This window comes from Myotis daubentonii, chromosome 10 (genome assembly GCF_963259705.1).
Source record: "Myotis daubentonii chromosome 10, mMyoDau2.1, whole genome shotgun sequence".
Classification (NCBI taxonomy): domain Eukaryota; kingdom Metazoa; phylum Chordata; class Mammalia; order Chiroptera; family Vespertilionidae; genus Myotis; species Myotis daubentonii.
In genome coordinates, this window is record NC_081849.1 from 29767605 (window position 1) to 29782713 (window position 15109).

The 15109-nt window shown below is 38.2% G+C and overlaps 1 protein-coding gene and 1 pseudogene across 2 annotated transcripts in view; one reads left to right on the forward strand and one right to left on the reverse strand.

The window, feature by feature from the left end:
* Positions 1–15109, reverse strand: part of PTN (pleiotrophin) — a 94042-nt gene that overhangs the window by 27630 nt on the left and 51303 nt on the right. The window lies entirely within an intron of this gene.
* On the forward strand, positions 461–1392 carry LOC132242801 (histone H1.8-like; annotated as a pseudogene).

The following is a 15109-nucleotide window of genomic DNA, read 5'->3' on the forward strand; positions in this document are numbered from 1 at the left end:
GTTAGAGAATATTTAGTATGAATGTTGTTCCTATAATTTTGGTCATAGAATTAAATGTCTATTTTCTCTTACTTATCATAAATTATTTTAATTTAGTTTAAGGAAAAGGGTTCAGCTTTCATCAGTCTGAAGGGTAATCATTTAGTTAACTATATTTGTATATTTACTTAAAACAGGTCTTTACCTATATCACTTCATAAATATTAATTTATGTTAATGTTAATTGATACTTGAATTATCACAAATAAAGTATCCATTTACTTAATTATCCACAAACTATGTAGTATATGTAACGGTGGCATCCTTTTAGCATAAATTGTTCTAGAGTCTAGAATCTAGACAATGGAGACAAGGAGTTGAACAAGGTGGACAGCACTGCTGACCCCACAATGTTTACATTTAATGGGAAAATTAGAAAATTACATGTGACCAGATCTCTGCGTCTGTGTCAGCCTGCGCAATGGCTCCCGGGAGCTTGGCCTTCAGTGACACCTCCATCTCCTCGGCCTCGCGAACCTCCATGACCTCCACCTCCGGGTGGTCTGGGACTCTCAAGCCAGGCCCGCGCCTCATGCCGTCCCACCACCACGCCGCAACACACCCTCCGCTGCCCCGCGATGCTGCGCCTGGTGCTGGAGGCGCTGCAGGCGGGGGAGCAGCGTCGGGGCACCTCGGTGATGGCCATCAAGGTGCATCCTGCGAAGTACCCGACGGTGGACGCCATCCGGCTCAACTACCTGCCGAAGCGGGCCCTGGACACGGGCATGCAGCACGGCCTCTGCACCAGGTGCATCAAGTCCAGGGCCAGGTGGCCACTGGCAGCTTCAAATTAGTTCCCAAGCAAAAAACAAAAAATTCCAGCCCAGGAAGACAGCCACTGTGTTGGCCCCTGGAGACCTGGTGAGACCAAGGAAGAGGCCCCCAAAAAGGTGGCGGGACCAAGGGCGAAGAGGCAAGAGGGGGCAAGGCCAGGAAGGCCCCCCACCAGCCAGACAAGACAAGGCCACAGAGGCCCCTCCTGGTGCAAGCGGGCCCCATGGGAAGTCAAAGGTTAAAGGCAAGAAGGACAGCCCAGTAGATGCCAAGGCCCACAGGAAAACCAAAGCTGGGACTCGGAGCTCAAAACCCACAGTCACCAAGGGTGAAAATGGTGTGACCTCCCCAGCCAAAAAGAAGACAGGAAACAAGGTCCTTAAAGAGGCCACTGCCCAGGGGGCCAGGAAAGGGTGGAAAGCCAAAGCTGCTGCTGCTCCTAAGGACAGCGAGTCCAAGATGGTACCTGAACCACTGACCAGGAAGACAGAGGTCCCCAGGGGCCCAACAAGGCCTGGCATGTCCACCAAGGCCTCATCAGCCAGAGAGACCAGGGTGAAGGCAGAAGCCAAGAGCTAGAGGCGGGGCGGAGAGACACTAAGACTCAGAGTTTTGATTCCCCAAAAAGACATCACTTTATTTTACTGTAACCTATTTATCAATAAAGAATTTTTTCTCCCTCACACAAAAAAAAGATAAATAAGATAATTTCTGATTGTGGTTTATCTTGTGAAAAAGATGATGTCATGAAGAATAACTAGGAGAGAAGCCCTGGTCGGGTAGCTTGATTGGTTGGCACATCCTCCCATACACCAAAAGGTTGCCGGTTCGATTCCCAATCAGGCTACATACTTAGGTTGCCAGTTTGATCCCTGATGGGGGTGCTGATCGAGCTTTCTCACATTGATGTTTCTCTCTCTCCCTTTTTCTACCTCTAAAAAAAGAAAATAAATTAACAAAACAATATATCCTTGGGTGAGGATTAAAAAAAAAAAAAAGAGTGACTAGAGGAGGGTGGCGTGGTTATGGATGGCTTCTTCCACATGACTGGGAAAGAGCTAGTGAAGCATGATATCTCTTATAGATAAATATTTTGCATCAGGGGCCCCCAATTATCACTTGCCACTCCTCAGTCTTCTCTTCTGAGCTGAGATGGTCTTCCTTTTGCCTCCGAGCTTTTACAATTTGTTAGGAATTCAGTAAGTAGCCACCACCTTCTCCTGATTGACCCATTCTCTTCACTCTATCACAATTTCTGGATCCACCAAGCTTTGACCAAAAATCAGCAATCAACAAGTTCTCACTCCTACTGGTTCACAGATAAGCAGCCCACTCAGACCTGAAACCTTACCAGCTTATCATCTGTGCTAATATATAAGGTCATATTAAAAAAAAATAAACAAACAAGTTATCATTTTAGGAAATGTTCACCTTTACCAAGAATAATATTGGTAATCATTTATTTCACTTAAACACGAATATCCCAGAGGGCTCTTTTATTCATGTTTTCTGACTTGGTAATATATTAGAAAATCCATTTTGACTAAAAGCATGTAGCCTTTTCCCCTATGCCCTCTATTAATATTTACTAGGTTGTGTAGGTTGCTTGAAAATTGCTTTCTACTTCAAATTCAACTCTAAATACACAAAGGCATTCAGGAATGAGAAATGAAAAAATAAATCAACTGAAACAAGTATTCAATGGAAATGGATTTGATTTTCCTTTATAAAATGACTGTGATGTGAAGGTCTGTTCATTCAATTATTTTTTGGAGCCAAATGAGTTCAAAGGGACTTGAGTTGGTTGTATTATTTCTTTACTGCTTTCATTAGTTATAATCAAAAGTAACTGGAGAAGGACTTTAAGAGTTTTCTAGTTTCCTTTTAACCCTTTTTACAACTATCTGTTGCAACTTGATATAGAGAAGAACAAGCAAAGGTTTTAGAATAAATCAGAACAAAGATAGAATCCAAACTCTGGCGAATAATGAAGCAATACCTGTGATTTCTCTGAAACTTCCTTTCCTTGGCTGTGGACATAAATATCAAGTTTGTCCCACAAAGGTTTGAGATTAGAGATTATGAAAAGTGAGCAACACAGACCTGGCCTATGGCACATCCACAATATCCCCTCTGTGTGCTTCCTGAACTTACATCGCAGCCTCCTTGCTCCTTCATCTTTACTAGGATAACACATTGACCTTTTGGAGGGAATTTTCCTATAATAAAATGCAAAACACTGAATTTTCTCTGAGCAAAACCGGCACTCCAGTTCCCCCTGTTGCAGATGATCGTGCTGTCTCTAACTCAGCTTCCTCATTTCCTTCCTTTTGTTCTCCTCTGAAGCTGCAGTATTTCAAAGCTTCCTTCCTTTGGATGTGAGGGCGATCTGGCTGCGACATCTGTCACCCCATTGATCGCCAGGGTTGATTCGGCTGATCTGGCTGGCTAGGCGGGTGTCCCCCTCCTCCCTCACCGATCCATGTGCTTCCCTCCGGAAGCTTCGCGCTCGGTCGAAGAGGACGACCCCCCCCCCGCCCCCCAGGGGAGGACAGGTCTTCCCTCAAGGGTATACGAGTAGCTGCGCTCCCCTGCTAGAACCTCCAAACAAGCTCTCAAAGCTTCCTTCCTCCCAGAAATCCATTCCACTTTTCTCTCTCAGTGCTTATAATGCTGTAAACCCAGGCACATTGTTTGAATCAATGGATCTCATGCAATGGAAAGTCCTTTCCCAAACCCCTCTACCTGGCAAACCCTCATCACCTTCCAAGGTCTAGTGCAGGGATTTCACCTTCAATAAAGCCTTTGCTGATGCGATATTGTCTGTCTTCTTTATTTTGGGAGATCACTGTACCATGCCCATTCCACATCCCCTGAATGTACAAGAGGCACATTATTAACTCATATGCCGTAGCATATAAAACTGGGAAAAATAACGTGAGCCTTCTAGAACATTATATTTAGTAACCATCCCTCTTTTAGGTCCCTTCTATTTCTTGTCTTCCATTACCACTACTAGCAGTTACTTTAACAGAGTTAGACAGTGTGGTGATGGCCAGAGGGAAGGGGGTGTGCGCCAGGTGGGGACATCTGTAATAGCGTCAACAATGAAAATAAAAATAAAAATAAAAACATACACTGTCAGACACAAAGCAAGTAAAGACTAACAAAGCTGTCCTGCAAGGCAGACATTGAGAAATCAAGGAAGGTTCTTAAGATTCCTCACAGCTATTCGACTGGTTCCCATACACCAGCCATGAAGAAAAAATTCTCCCCTAAGGAAGAACTACCAGCAATACAAGCCAGGGACCTTTGGAGATCTTATTAAAATTGCTGACATTTAGAACATTCTTTAGTGCTGCAGTTCTATCAAAAGCTTCTGAAAAAAGAATATAATTTTCAGCATGTGCATATGTGATTGTGTATGTGTGCGTGTAATAGTGCACATAACACTTCTATGCATCTTCCTTCAGTAATAAGTTCTTTAAGGGAAAGAAGACTATCTTTTTGTTGTTATGTTCATCTAAAAGATTCAGAACAGTGTTTGACACATAGATATCACTTATATGTTTTAAAAGTGAATAAAATAACATGATAATAAATAGCCTTATATCCAATATAACTGACCACAGTATCTAAAATAGCACCAACTTCACACATCTCTCCAAAGATGCAGGTCTCTGAAGAACAGTAGCAAGTTCTGGTTATAGAAATCATACTGCAGACCGAGGGTGGGAAAGCACACAGAAATATAAAAAGTCATCCCAGGGGATACACTGAGCACTGGGCATTCTCTGGGACAGTAACTAAAATACATTTTATTTATTTTTTTAAAACAGCTAAAGAGCCTTGGTTTGTGGGTAGCTTATTTTTTTAACTTAAGTCTATTTTCTCCATAAAGAGGTTGGCAAATGAACCTATTGCAGTGGTTTGAATTTTGATAACTAAATTTGGAATGGAAAGCATTTCTAATGCAAGAAGTTGAACAAACCAAACTTTTAGGTGAGGAATCATGAAACCAATTTGCAGTAAACAGTCTTCTTCTTCTTTTTTTTTTTTTTAGAAAAATAAAATGTGGTGTAGATACACTGAAGCCATAGCAGGCAAGGCTTTGAAATCATAATTATTATCAGTGAATATTTAGTGATCACCTACTATATGCAACATAACAGGGTAGTTACAAGGAAGATGCAGGTGTGAATTATATTTAATCTCATGAATCCTCCTGATGGAGAACAAGACAAAGAGCATAAACCGTATTTTTTGTGTAACTAAAAGCAACAGTTTTTATAATAATAGAGGAGTGTGTAATATTCTTGCCAAAATATCTTCTGCAAAATTAAAGGAACACTTCTCATTTTTTTAGCAGTAAAAGTCAAGAGAAAGGCATCTGCATTGGCAAACTAAATTAATTTCTCCATGCAAGAGTCAATAGTATTAGTAAGTCATGGATAAATGCTCCATGTTGACTGAAAACACAAACCCACACTCTTTCACCCTAGCTCAGTGAGACACCACATTAACAAATATGCAGATCTCAACTTCAAATAAAGGTACTTCTGTCAAGATTGCTAACACATTTTCATACTCCTCTAAACACCTCAGGATAGCTGTATTAACTACTGAGTTCAAACGGCATCTCTAATAACTGGTGGCTGTATTTGTGTAGATAAAGTGACTCAATTAAAAACATAATTAACAAAGCAGCGTGCCGATTTTCACGCTGACTAACACACAGCTAAGCAAATGAGCGCTGTCCCACATTACCTGGCATGGGGGAGGCACAGGATCAGTGTCCGGTGGCTTTGTGAGGCAGAGGCTTGAGGCAGCACCGAGCAGCCCCTGGGAGCAGCTCCTTTTCCTTTGCCACAAAGTCAGACACCTGGGAAGTGAGAATTGTGAAGAGGACCGAATCTCTGGCTTGGTCTGCTGCGGACTATTACATTTGGACTTGAAAAGGAACTGGTTATTACTTCTCATTAAGCAAGACATAATAAAGAGAAACTGTAGTCAATAGAAATGCATTCCAAGATGGCATAAAGGCTGGAATTAGCTGACAAGAGCATGGCAGGTATGATACATATTATCAACAATTTCTATGAGAAAATGGAAACACCATGGTAATAAATGGGAAAATCACAGCAGAAAATTAGAAATTGTAAAAAGGTTCAAATGGACATCCTAGAACTGAAAAAACACATATGAAATGTTTGCTGGATGGATTAATAATGAATTAGATACGGCAGAAGGTCGCTGAATTTCAAAAGAGGCCAAAATAAATGATCTAAGCTTTAAAGTGGAGCAATAAATTATTTTTTGTAAAATGAATAGTGCCTAAGTGTCCCGTGGGCTAATGTTAAACAATTTCTCATACTCCAGTTAAGGAATTCCAGAAGTAGAGAAGGGAGGAATGTAGCACCAGAGTACCTAAAGAAATAATCATTGAAAACTTCTAACACTGTATGAAAACATCCACCCACAGAACCAGGAAGCTCAACAACCCCCAAGCATGACCAATATGAAGAAAGCCTCACACGGGCACTCGCATCCAAACTGTTGAGCACCAAGTATAAAGAAACAAACAAAACAAAAACCCCTAAAAAAGCAACTGGGAGGGAAGTGTATCGCCTAGAGTGCAATCACAATAAAAATGACAGATTTCCAAAAGTCAATGGAACAACATTGGCTAGCAGAAAAATATCACAAACTATATCCATATATTTCAAAACTGAGGGTAAGTAAATACAGTATCAAGGAAAAAAAGCTGAAAAGATTTGATACCAGCATCTTTTCTCTGCAATAAATTCTAAAGACAGTTGTAAGAATAAAGGGAAATATTATAAGGCTGTAATATACTGAATATTTCTTTATATATTATAAATGTTAAAATATATATATATAATATAAAATATATCCCTATATATTCCCTATATATTTTATATATGTGTATAAATTTGTATACATAATTCAGATTTATAGGATGGAATGAAAGGCCTATATATGTACAATTATAAAAAGCTAGCTTTTTATTATTTTTTAAATCAATAACTTATTTAAAGTAAAAGTAATAAATTGTTATGGGGTTTATAGCATATGTAGAAGTAAAATATATGACAACAATGAAATGAAAATGGGGAAAAGTGGGATTCTATTGTTTTATGGATATTTTTGGCATTTTACATAAAGTAGTGTAATGTTTATTTTAAATAGAAACTTGTGTGTCAAGAATACATAGGGCAATTCCAAGAGCAACCTTTAAAAGAAATAATTCAAAGAGTTAGAGTTAAAAAGAATGTAAAAATTAGAGTTGAAAACTTAAAATAAAGTTTAATTAGCCCAAAATAATCAGGAAAGGAGGAGCAAAGGAATAAAGCACAGATGGGAAAGAAAGAAATAGCAAGAAAGTATACTGAAACCTAAACAGATGAATAATTGCATTTAATGCAAATAGACTAAACACAGTAATAAAAAAACACAGACTGTCAAGCAAGCAATACGGAACCACATGGTACCTAAAAGGGACCCATTTTAAATGTGTATTTATTATTATTTAGTTATTTATTTTCATGTATAACGCCTTTATTTGACATTATGGACACTCACATTAATAAAATGGTTACAAAAATAAATAATATGAGTAGAAGAAAGGAAAGAAATGATTTTTAAAGGTTGAAAGTGAAAGAATGGGAAAAGTTATTCCACCAAATCAGTAATCAATGTATACATCAAGACAGGGAGCTTTAACAAAATAGTGATGTTTCATCATTAGAAAAGTATCTATTAAGCTAGGGCAGTGGTTCTCAACCTTCCTAATGCCGTGACCCTTTAATACAGTTCCTCATGTTGTGGTGACCCCCAGCCATAAAATTATTTTCATTGCTACTTCATAACTGTAATTTTGCTACTATTATGAATCATAATGTAAATATCTGATATGCAGGATGTATTTTCATTGTTAAAAATTGAACATAATTAAAGCATAGTGATTAATCACAAAAACAAATGTAATTATATATGTGTTTTCCGATGGTCTTAGGCGACCCCTGTGAAAGGGTCTTTCGACTCCCAAAAGGGTCGCGACCCATAGGTTGAGAACCGCTAAGCTAGGGGACAATAGTACCAAATTGGTTTGCCCATAAAATTTCAAAAGACATGAATTAACCACTGATACAACTAAAGAAATAGTAAGTTCCAGAATCACAATCTGGGGTTTTAAAAATCTCTCCAATGAATTGATATAAATAGGCGGGGGGGGGGGGGGGGGGGCAGGAATCAGTATGAATGAACTTGACCATACCAAGGCCTTACAAGAGCATTTCAAGAAAATAGAAATTAAAGCAGTCAGCAGATGCTCTTTCAATAAGTAGGAAACCTTGGGATTGCCCAAGACATAGAGTAAGAATTGAAGAGGTAGCAAGAGGTGAGAATTTTAGTTCTTACATGAATATATTGTGGGTAGTAGCAGAAGAATTAAGAAGAAAGCAAAGAGATTTGAACCATGGAAACCAAACAATCAGTAAGTAAAAATTGATGAACAAAGTCAAATTCTAGATAGATGCCCATAGGAATTAGCAAAAAGAAGTCAACAGTAACGTTAAGGAGGTTCATTTTAGCAAAATTGTAAAATTTGAAAAGCCATTAGCTATTTCAGAAGCAATCATGCTAAGATAAGATAAGTAGAGACTGTTTCTTGGCCAGTGACTACCCTGTGTGACTTGGCCAAGTTATTATGTGAGAAGAGCCTAATAAATATGCAATGTGACATGATGAAAGGCTTTGGGAACAATACAGTGTTATAAAAAAGCTCTGTCCAAGGCTCTGGGGCCCAAATGTCTGCTGAGGGAGCTGGTATGACTCAGAGTTCAACAACTAGGATTCTCTTCAGAAATAGACTCGCCTGGGATGCTTTCAGGTAATTGCTGTTAGAGAAAGGAAGCTTTTACTCATAAAAGAATAAGAGAAAGAAGAGACTATCTCATTGCTCTTGGTTGTGATTCAAGGAGTTCTAGGTGCTGGATTGTTTGTGTTTTTATAAAGCTCTAGAGATGGCATCCACGTCTCTCCTTCGAATCCCTTTCTACACCAAGTGTTACTTTAAGGACCAGCCACATCAGCACCAACTGGAAGTTTGTTAGAAATACAGACTCTGAAGCCTTCACCCCAGACCTTCTGAACCAGAATTTACATTATTACAAGGCCAAGACCCCCAGGTGAACATCTATGCACAAGAAAGTTAAAGGAATCCTTCTTCTAAACCATATTTTTAAGGAATTAAAAAATTAAATGCTTGCTAATTCTTTGATTAGTTATTTAATTTCTTTACAGTCCAACTTCTTCCCATTAGTTAAAGGTACCTTTTACAGATATATACATTCTAGATATATGTAGAAGTATAAACAGTATATCCAAAGAATGTTGAATATTGTAGCAAAATCTTGAATAAATTTTAAATGGATGACTGATCATTTGTTATCTGACTGGGCAGGTGGGCGAGGGGAAGTGCAAGTGGTAGTATAGAAATATTCCCTCTCACTCATGGCCACTTTACCCAGTGACCACTGCATTCAGGGTGTCTAACATGATAGGCTTTTGGAAGCCTTCCGAAATATTTGACACATGAAAAGTAGATGTCTCTAAAATAAGAAAATAGGAAAAAATTAAAAGTAGCATTTAATAATGATTCCAAAAGAAAGTACTATGTCAACTTCATAAAGTACAGTATTTAGAAATTTAAAAACTTATCACATTTTACATTTGAAAACCGTCTTTAGATTAGATTTTCTCACATTGCAGGAATTATTTATTTATTTTTATATAAAATTTTTAGTTGAATTTATTGGGGTAACATTGGTTAATAAAATTAAATAGGTTTCAGGTGTACAATTCCATAACACATCATCTGTATTGTGTATTCACCACCACAAGTCCAGTCTCCTTATGTCACTATTTATCTCCCCTTTACTATCTTCTACCTCCCCCCACCTCCCTTCCCCTCTGTTAATCACTGCACTGTTGTCTGTATTTGTGAGTTTGTTTTTTCTTTGCTTAATCCCTCACCTTTTTCACCAGGCCTCCAGCCCCCTCCCCTTTGACAGCTGTCAGTCTGTTCTCTGTATCTATGAGTCTGTTTCTATTTTCTTCATTATAACTAAAATCATAGGGTACTCATATTTCTCTGACTGGCTTATTTCACTTAGCATAATGCTTTCCAGGTCCATCCATGCTGTCACAAAAGATAAAATGTCCTTCTTTTTCTTTTTTCTTTTTTTATCTCTGAGTAATATTCCATTGTGAAAACATAACAGTGCTTTTATATCCAACTCTTCTACTTTTTAAAAAAATTATCTTTATTGTTGAAAGTATTACAGATGTATCCCCCCCATTGACTCCTTCCCCCTGCACCTCCCCCCCCCCCCAACACAGGCTTTCACCACACTATGTCTGTGCCATGGATCATGCATGTATGCATATAAATTCTTTGGTTAATCTCTTCCACCTCCACCGCCCATACTCATCCACTCTTGAATACACTTAGTGAGAGTCTAAAAATGAATTACTTGAAAGCAAAGAATTTTCAAAAGCAATATTACAAATTTACCCCCCCAAAATATGTGTGTATATATTATCTCTTGTGAAAATATTACAAGTCCCTGCCTTTAATATAGGTACAAAGTAGATTGGGCTGCCTGATATCAGAGCTCCTAGTTTCTCCTTTGTTCTGTACTGGGTTAGGGTGGAACAGGAACTATCACAGAGCCTGAAGGCTGCCTCCTCTAACCATCCCACATCCCACCCGTGATGTAAAATCCCTTCCTACCCAGTTCCCACACTACTGGGAAGTGACCAAATGGGTACTAAGCCACCGCAAGGTAAAGATGAAGTGTGGTTTTCTTGGTTTAGCTTGCAAAGACTGGGTTATTAATGCCTGGTTCAATACCAGGAACAAAACCCTAGAATAATTGCACAATTGCCCAGGAAGCCATTTGGATTGAAGTTAGTCTCTCCTTCAAGAAAGGAAGAGCTGAAACTTGCCAGCTTTGATTTGCACGCCTTTCAGCAACTATTTCCAGCCAGTTCAGTTCATGCAACTCCAGCTTTCATTTAGGGCTGAGCTCATTGACTAAAAAAAAAAAAGAAGAAGAAGAAGAAGAATGGGGGGAGGGGGAAGACAAGAAAAGAAATCAAGGAAAGGCTTAGTTGATTATGCAGAGCGTTGCTTTGGGAAAGAGGAAAATCTTGTTAGAAGCTTGGCAAACCCACTTCATTAGGGACCTAGTGACATCTAAAATCAGAACATTACATCAGATTAGCTTAAAACACCAAGGGGCCTTATAGTTTGGTAGGGACACCCCATTCCTATCCATTCTGTTTACCTCATTCTTTGCATTCCTTATCATACTTTTAGCAATGGTGAAAAGTTTGCTACTAAAAAATATGCTGAAAGAAATGACTTATTGGAAATTAGCAACATTAAAACCAGGCATTGTAATTCTGCTCACTCACCTTGTCCTCCAAAAGCTCACTTGCTTTTTTCTGCTTACATGGTCATTTTTACCTCATTTCCACCATCCTCCTCTCTCCTACTCATGGTTCCATTCATTCTCCTTTCACAGGTCTGCAATCTTGGTAAGTGAATGTGGACGTGAGTGTCAGGTCTCATAATGGAGCATGAGAAATAATTGCTTCTTGCCCTTCCGAGATCCTCTGACATTCTTCTGCGTGGTTTCCATGTCAGGGAAGGAGGTTGCATAATTTCTTTTCTTCCTTTCTTTGAGAGCATCAGGCCCACTCACTGAACTCCCTCCTTTCTAACATAATTAGCCTAAGGACTAAACCAAATACTGAAATTTATAAAAGAATAACTAAGGGATCAAAATTGTTCAGTCATGCCAAATAAGTCTTATTGAGTTGTATGAGAAAGTGGCTAATAACGGTGATTTTATGGCCACACAGTATCTTAGTTTCAAGACGTTTTTACACCTTCTAAAACATACCTCTGATAAGATAGTAAAGTTCAAGTTAGACGACAACATTATAAGGTGGATATACTGTGAGTTAACTACCAATCAGAGAGGTCAACTAGAAAGATGCTTAGGAGAAATTCACAGAAGATTCTCTTTAATTCTGTTCAGTATAAGATTATACTAATACTTGAAATAAAAACATCAAAAGGATTCCATTTAAATGTGCAGGTTACTTAAAATTGGGCAAATATAAAATTATGTTGATGATAAAATCAAGATTAATTATATTCTCAGTGGTACAATATTGACTTTAAATAAATTAATTTAAATGTAATAATATCTGTAAAATCCTGCATTTGAATATATTTAAATCAATAACTTAAGTAATAAAAGATAACTGCTTCACAATAATTTACAGGATACAGTGAAGGTTTTACTGGCCCATAGTTTAATATATATAATTAATGGTAAAAGTGGGTGAAGAAACAAAGCAAATAAGAAAATAAGTACATTCTATTTCTGAGAAGTTCAAATTGTTAGAAAATTCTTCCTTAAGCTAGAATCTATTCACTGTAAATTTCATTTAATGCCTCTCAGAGGGGAATGAAGTTAAATTCCTGGCAACTTGTACATAGATAATAGGATACAAAATTAACTTTGATTACAATATAATATAAGGCATTGTGCAATCAGCAATGTGACTATAACAGCAGGGAACAATACTCAAATAGATGAGAGATGATTACCTCGCAGTTACAAAATTTAACTAGATTTAAGGTAGTTGCTCATCTTGATCATGTTATTTCTTCAAACCATACAATAACACCTTGTTTTACTGGCATATAAATCCAACAACTTCATATAATCCCCCAAATTGTGAGATCTTTCTACCTCCATGCTTAGTAGAGTACCTAGCACTTGGACAATGTTTGCTAAATGAATGAATGAAATTCAGAAGACCAAGCAGCCAACACCAATGAAACAATACCTCTGGTTGATACCCTTAGGATATTAATCTTTATCATTTGAGTTTTACATATAATTCTGCAGGCTTGGCTATTTGGTTTTCAGGTCTATAGTAAATTAGAAGGAAGAACAATAAATGCTATTGTCAAATATATTGGTACCAGCATTAAAATGAAGAAAAATATGGGAAAATTATTTTTAAAAACTCAAATTCACATATAAATTATTTAGGGTAGAGTCAAATAACTCCTAAGGACTGAGTTTTCCCTGATGAGAGCACTCCCAGAGCTCACAGTATTGAAATCTGTAAGATAGCTAAAATCATCAGCGTACACTACTATTTATAAGGCATTGTGCAATCAGCAATTAGGAAAAGTGTGCACAATAGCTCCATAAGGCTACACCTATGAAGTTAATTAGTTGAAACACTTAGTACATAAAAACGTTCATCCTCAGCTCTCTAAAAAGCCTCCAAACTCCACTATTCATGGTTATTTGCTCTCTCTGGGATCTTGAAAAACTCAGTTCCATCACACTTCTAGAAAACCTCCATACAAATTCATATTGCTAGCCCTGGCCAGTGTTTTCAGTGGTTAGGCATTGGCCCATGCACCAAATGGTCGAGGGTTCAATTCCTGCTCAAGGGCCTGCACCTAGATTGCAGGTTTGCTCCCACCCCAGTTGGAGTGAGTTTGGGAGGCAGCCAGTTGATGTGTCTCACGTTGATGTTTCTCTCTCTGTCCGTCACTCCCTTCCACTGTCTCTGAAAAAGCAACGAAAAAAATATCCTCAGATGAGGATTAACAAAACAGAAAAAATTCATGTTACTAGCTTTTAGCAATTCCTTTCACCTCAATTAGGATAACACCTCTGAGAGGCAGAATGAGGGCATTCTATTCAGTTTATGGATATGTAAACCAAATGAACACAAAAGAAAGTTAATCAGAACATGAGGCCAGTCTACTCTTCAAAGGTTAAGATTTTGCTTTTCACTTAACCATTCATTTAGATTGCATCAATTTATGTGGCTTTGTGCCAAAAACCAGGCACCAAGCTGGGTGATGCAAGCTACTTTTTCAAGAAAACATACACATAAACAAATGTTTGGAGCAACAGTTTTAGAATGAGTTAAAAATAAGCACTGTCTGCTATGCTTACAATGCATATACATGATGCTGATTTTTTTTCTTTAAAGCACTTTCATTTTAAAGCACTAATTAGACAAAATAACCATTAGCTACTTTTCAACCCCAAAATGGTATGATTCTATCTTGTTCAGTTATATAAAATCACTGTGAGATAAACAATAGCAGGCATTGTTAATCTGCAATTAATAGGCTATGAAATTAGAGATTTAATAGATTGTATCATGTACCCCTCAAAAAACACAGCTAGTTAATTGTAAAGTCAGATAGAAGTTAACTTGATTTGAATCCTAATCAATTGTTCTATTAAAAATAATATATATATCCTATATAATAAAAGCCTAATATGCTTAGTGTCCAGTCATCCATTCAACCAACCAAAATATAATATGCTAATGACATGCTAGGGCTACTCAACTGCTCACTATGATGTGCACTGACCACAAGGGGCAGATGCTCTGACTGGTAGGTTAGCTTGCTGCTGGGGTCTGGCCGATTGGGACTGAGCGAGATGGGCCGGACACTCCCTGGAGCCCTCCCGCAGTCCCTCCCCACCTGGCCAACCTTTTGTGTCCCTCCCCAGCCCTGATCGTGCACCGGTGGGGTCCCTTGGCCTGGCCTACCTCCCCTCACAATCCAGAACACTTTGGGGGATGTCGGAGAGCCGGTTTCAGCCCGAACCCACAGGTCAGGCCAAGGGACCCCACTGGTGCACAAATTCGTGCACTGGGTCTCTAGTTGTTTTATAATAGGAAGTCATCACCTGACCCATTTCATAGACTTAAATCTCATTCTGGTGATATGTTTACAAAATAGCAGATTGAATAGCTTGTTCCCCAAATGGTGTAATCTTTGCTATTTTGCTAATAAAGGTTTTTGTCTCCTCTCTTGACATTCCACATGCACAACTTGTGAATGACTTCACTGTTAACCTCTACGTATAGTGCTTCTTTTTTATAACTGCTGTTTCCAGGAGACTTATAAAAAGTAATTTATGAGTTACCAAATCTGATTACTCTGTATATTTAAAGCTTGTCAGCTATTTGGAGGATGACGTAGTACTCCTTTATGCTTAGGGTCATTCAGGACGTGATCTAAGTACAAACAAAATGTACATTTTTCAGAGAATTTTAGAAAGGGGACCTTAAACTGATCCTTCAGCTCCTAATCCATCAACAAGAATTTATTGAGTGCTATTGTATACAAAACTCTGTGGATATA